Source organism: Myxocyprinus asiaticus, chromosome 23 (genome assembly GCF_019703515.2).
Source record: "Myxocyprinus asiaticus isolate MX2 ecotype Aquarium Trade chromosome 23, UBuf_Myxa_2, whole genome shotgun sequence".
Taxonomy (NCBI): Eukaryota; Metazoa; Chordata; class Actinopteri; order Cypriniformes; family Catostomidae; genus Myxocyprinus; species Myxocyprinus asiaticus.
Genome location: NC_059366.1, coordinates 46,396,445 through 46,402,867, shown reverse-complemented (window position 1 = coordinate 46,402,867; position 6,423 = coordinate 46,396,445).

Here is a 6,423-nt window from a genome sequence, read left to right as displayed (position 1 = left end):
ACATGCAAGTTCTGTCCCATATTCCAAGTCTTCTAGAGTAGCTTTGTTTGAGGAACAAACTGGAATTTAAGTCGTCATTCATTGATTTTCACCTCCACCAAAGCTCGCGTCCAGGCCATGTTTGCATCCAGATTTCAAATCATTTTCAATTTGGATTATAACTCTTAATTCATGGCAGCATGCTGGTTTAGAGAAGCAATCCACATGCATGCATTAATATTGTCTTCGGTGGGTTTAAAGAAGGTTTGGAGTTCTACACAACAAAGTTGAACTTCTTTTGGTGAAGTCTGAGAGTCCCATCACATCAAACTCCATGAGTCTTCGTCCTTTGAAATGGAAATTAGTCTTTACTGTTGTATTCACTGTCATCTTTTATTTTATCTTCTATAGGGGTTCCAAGCATCTGTATGTCCTGCATGTATCACTTTGTCCCATCTCAGCTGTCACATTCACAAAGACATTTATGATTGATAACGTGAACTTTATTGCCTTTATTTTCAAAACCAAACATGCCCCATTTCATGAGCTGATTGACGCTGTGTAAAGAAATCTCAAGAAGATCATCACACTCACCATGTTTTTATATCATTGTGGGGACTCTCCATAGACTTCCATGCATTTTATGGATTTTATACAGATCTAACGATAATTTGTATCCCCTAAACCTCACAGAAACCTTTTTGCAGTTTTACATTTTCAAAAAAAACATCATTTAGTATGTTTAATAAGCCATTTCCCTCGTGGGGACATTTGGTCCCCACAGTGTAACACACACACACACACACACACACATTATTAACTTATTATAATGTTGATTACCACAAAAATTAATTTTGACTCATCCCTACAAATCTGTGTTCCGGTGAGACACTTACAATGGAAGTCAATGGGGTAAATTTTTGGAGGGTTTAAAGGCAGAAATGTGAAGCTTATAATTTAATAAAAGCACTTACATTAATTCTTCTGTTAAAACTTGTGTAGTAATTGATTGCTGTTATGTTGATTAAGCTGTTGTTTTTACGACCGTTTTAGTGTTTATGACGTTACGTCGTCATGGCAACAAAGTTGTAAAATTGTCTATAACTTTCCACAGATGTGGTTAGTAAGTGATTTAATCACAGTAAAATCATGTTAACACACATATTGTTTATGTCTTGTGTCTATACTTTTGAAACAGTGAGTATTTTAATGTTTACAGATTGACCCCATTGACTTCCATTGGAAGTGTCTCACTGGAACACACATTTGTGCTTTTTTAAAGAAAAGGGGGGACGAGTCAAAATTAATTTTTGTGGTAATCAACATTATGCCACAAATGCTGTTGATTGAGCTTAACTTGTACTGAACCCGGAATATTCCTTTAAAGCATTTATCTAAAAAAAAATAAATAAATAAAAAAATATTTAGAAATAAACAAAGCCATGTACGATTTGCATTCATGATGTCACTGTATTTCAAAATCTCGGTTTCACCTGTCCACACATATCACGGAAAACTGCATTATGAAAAGTCTCAGCCAGCGACCACAGAAACCGGTTTTCTTTTGAAAACGCATTTATTTATCTGTATGTTAAAGGAGCGTTTAAGGTGGCTGCACAGGCAAGCACAAATATTGTGTTCATTCAATCTCCTTTTTCGCTTGAATCAGCACTCAAGAAGAAAACTAAACCCAGTTATGCTTACATATGCTGTTGCAAACTGATGGTGTTAAAAATGGCTGAATGCCCATTGACGGATGCAGAATAGTTTCATAAATGAATTATTTCTTGCCATTTCTGTGAAAACTGATTTGATTAATTTATTAAATGCTTTGCAATTGGGGACTAATTATAACCACTTAAAGCATGATTTGCATGAGCTATTTGGACTTCAAACTCCTTCAGAGAATTGTTGTACTGCATCCCTGGAATCTTTTAGCACTCAAATTAAATTGGGCTAACGGATCCCAAATATCATCTTTGGAAGAACTCTCATTGATTTTCCATCTGCAAAGCATGTTTTGGAGAGATGACCTATTACAGTGCAAATGCAGGTGGTCTCTCAAGCTGTTTCATTGACAGAGCTCGACTAATTTCCTCCCAGCAAACACCTCTTTCAGACACCAGTCAGCAGGGCTCAGGTCGTACGTGTCAGTCTGAAAGGATTGTGTGTCTTTGTGTTGACGTTTATTCCAAATGTCTCTCCTTTAATGTCTCTGATTTGCTTTCGGCCACTGTGTAACAGATGCTTGTAGTCATTTGCATCTGTCTTGCATGCACAAGAGAATGCAAGACCCTGATGCAGGTTTTAAATGACATGAGGTTGATTAAATAATGACAGAATATTCATGTTTTGGTGAGTCTTTGTAAATATGAATCAAGAGAGACATTTCACATGGCATGCATAACTTTATCGCTATTGTCTGCAAATTATTGCTCCCTTATGACATTAACACATCTTCCCCTGAAAGGAATGAGATGATTTCAGGTCCTGACGACAGGTAAAGTAATTTAGCGCAAAACAGTTTTCAGGCTTTGACATTTGAATGTCGCTTATCTACACGTGTGAAACAAAGACTGCTCATATTCATGCTAATTTCGTCATGTTAGTGATCCTCATACCTATTTAAATTCCCTGGCATGGTGATTACATACAAATGTCCCTAGTAAGACATATTAACCTTTACAACTGTGACGAAAGAAACCTTGGTGCTTTACCTTCTCGTTCCTAATAAACAATTGCCATGCAGCCTTTAGGAAACTGTAGGGATGCGTCTACGGCACACATGAGTGATTAACCTTTTCCAAACGTCAGCTGTGGGACGGGAAATGTCGCTCGACTGTAGAGTGTCCTATAGAGTCGGTTAATCATTCGATTCATTATTGCCCCTTGATTCTCCACGTAAAAGGTGTACCGTTACGAATGCAACAAAAGATGGGACAACTCTCGTACTTATTTACTAAAGGTAATGGAAATTCATTTTCTCACCCTCATATTGGTTTCAAAACGTGAGAGATTTGATGCCAGTGACACCAAACGTCTTCGTTTCTAGTGCGTCTTGTACCTTAAATGTGACGTGGCACGTTTGAATATACACATGTGTAAATTAAACATGAGAGCTACGCTGAAGGAGAAGATTTTCAGTGAATAACAACTTACATTTTGGACTCTTTCTAACACAAAGCTATTGTGTGACTTTAAAAGAAATATAGAAGTTGTACGGACAACTTTAAGCTGCTTTTTTTGTCATTTTTGGAGCTTGCTGGCCCCTTTGAATGCTTTAATTGTAGGAATCAAGGAGCATGATGAGGGTTATGAAGCTTAATTCTCCATATGTTCCCTAGTAAAATAAGATCTCTGGTGAAAATTACAAGAGGAGACATTCAAGTTTTCTCCTGCATCTCACTTAACAACTCCAGCTCAGTATGGCCTGTTTGTAGACCTATGTGATGAAATGTACTTGGTCTTCAGTCATCACAGATTGACCAAATACAACTATCAATCATCAGAGGCCTATCACCTCATAAAGATCACGAAGACAATCCACACGCACACGATGGAGTGCTTTCATTAATATTTTCAAGCAATGTTGGATTCATAAACACCCACTGCCTCTCTCCAAGTCATAAATGAGATTGAACAGAGATAAAGTGTGTTCAAAAGGTATTTCCAGACCCAACTCAAACATCTGACACCGGATAAAACTCACATCAAATGTTCCCTAAACGCTGTATGTAACCTTTTCACCCACTTCAGATTTGACAACATTTGACTCAACATTTGAGAGTGACTGAAGTATTAAAGTCTTTCCTGACCGTTTACCTGCTGACACTAATGTTCAGCTGACCAGCAGAGCCGGTGAAATAATCACGTTTGGGAAATTTTTCCCACGTTCCTCAATAACCCCTGCAAATTCCCTTCCAATCCTGAGCATTCAGTGAAAGGCCTATACAAACCTGCAGGTCACTGTCCCCCCCTCAAACACATCACAGTCAAGTGCACTTCTCTCCACACAGATGTTGTGAGAATGAGAACAGCTTTGAGTTAGAGGATGAAACCCAATTAAACTGACACACCGGTAGAGAGATAGTGTTATGACCCATGTAATCGGAAAAAAACTTTTGACTGTGAGTCAGAGGATTTCCATCTGTGAATGTGGAGTTACTCAGAGCGAGACAAATGGGTCTTTCCTCATCATGGCCTGTTGACTTTGAAATAAACAAGAAAAAGTAATCAGATGTTGCTCATCTCGACTGCTGCATTCAGAGGTAAAAAGAGCAACTTTAAAAATAGTGTTGCTGTGCACTGATTTATCAAGTTTATTGAAAATGAGGACTTGTCATCATTTACTCACCCTCATGTTGTTCCAAACCTGTATGACTACATTTGTCTTGAGGAACACAAAAGGAAATGTTTATCAGATGTTCACGCATCTCTTTCCACATAGCTATCTAGCTGAAAAATTATTTTTATGTGGTTCATTGTACCCATCGCGTCAGTTTCCTGGAGCGCTACACCAACAATGACTTTCATTCACACAAATCACAAGTAAAGCGGCAGATTATCAGTTCATAAACGCTTACTTTTTACCCTGTTCCTCACACAATGCTATCTTTTGACATCTAAACACTTTTACTATAGTGCATGACTCATTTTAACGTTTGCATTACATAATCAACTACATTTACAAGCTTGTTCGATTGTGATTAAATTGCACGGTAGCTCGACTGATAGAGCGTTGCACTTGTGATGTAAAGGAGCAGAGTACGAGTCCTGAAGAGCACGCAAGTCCACACGTGAACCCAAAGTATCATAGAAGCACCCAAAAATGACGTGGTTGCGTTTTTCATCTCACATTTGCTTTTTCTGACACTATCGGTTAGGTTTAGATTCAAGGTTTAGGATTGGGAGGACGGTTTCGTTGATTTAAAACTTGACAGAGTATAAACCTGTTTGAGAGAACATTTTACTCACATTGAGCAACACTCAGTGGACATTATACCTCAGAACTGCCACGATACGTGCAAGGAACCACATAACATCATTTTGAAAAAGATGCCACAGTCACGTAATTGTCATGAGATCAGGCTGGCTATATTCCATTTCTTTAGTGTTGTGTGAGCCAGATTTAACTTGTTATTAACTGATAATCTTCCATCTTGAGATTCAAAAATTGCTCCTTGATGCACCATGCAGGTTTGACGTTAATGGTGACACACGACAGTAGTTCATTGTCAGTCGGATTACACAAAAATGTGCGTAACATTTGAGAGCTGCAGCAGAAGGGACTTGGAATATATTGTATACCACATGTGTCATATGGACTACTTTTATGGTACTTTTCATATCACATATATTGTCAATTACTGTTTGAAAGTATTTCTTATCTGTCCTCTGATGGTTGTGGAACATTGGCTACAGAAAAGTTTCTAAAGGTGATACTGAACACCTGCAAATGAACAATGCGTCGACCACGGGTCAGTCAGGTGCAATAAATCTTCATCTTAGCAGCACACTGACAGGGTTTCAGGATCAAAGCGGGGCCACAACTGACCAAACCAGCAGAACCAGGGTCATCTTCAGCCGAGGAGACGGAGAGTTAATGCCCTTCATGTGTCCTTCTCTTCTTCGGTACAGAAGCTTTATTGGGAAATTTATGAAGCCTGTCAGTTTGAAGAAACAGAGGAGAAACCTTTTATGCTGATACGATACGCACTTCTGTATTTATAGCTGTCCTTAAGCAATAATAATAATAAAAAAGTATCGTAAATTCATTTTGTGAGTTTTTAGCATTCAAATTAAAATTACAATATCATTGCAGTGTTGTAATAGCCTTTGGGTAAACATGAAAACATAAAACCACACTAACATACATTGAGACAAGTGGGATTTTAACTGAAAGGCTGAACAGTGTTCACAGGACAGGAGTATTTTTCATAAATGTCAGGTTGGGGCAAGTAATGTTTAAAATACAATGTTGTACTTGTGTACAACCCATTAATTACACTGTTGTTTTGCTGAAAAGCTTATAGGTTCTTTAATGGCCCACTGTGACAACATGCCCCACCAAAGGGCTCAATGCATTTACTTTTAAAAATGTGCATAAAGCTCAGCGGATAAAAGTACTTTTTAAATGTAAAAATTCCTATTAATGTAGAGCCAGTCTTCTCAAGATCAAATTAATAAGGCATTACAAATGCATATAAAATGCATCTTTTATTCACAATTCCATATTTGCTTGTTCTTTACAACAAGATGTGTTTTCTTGCGCCATACTGGACAAAGTTGTACAATTATAACTTTTCTTAGTAAGTATGCATTTACCTTTTAAAATTTGTATCAAGTTCATTTTTAGCCTATTTTTTAAAGTAAAAATTCCTTTTACTTTCGAGTCTGTCTTCTCAGCAGACAATCATGGTTACATTATGATGTATCTTTTATATA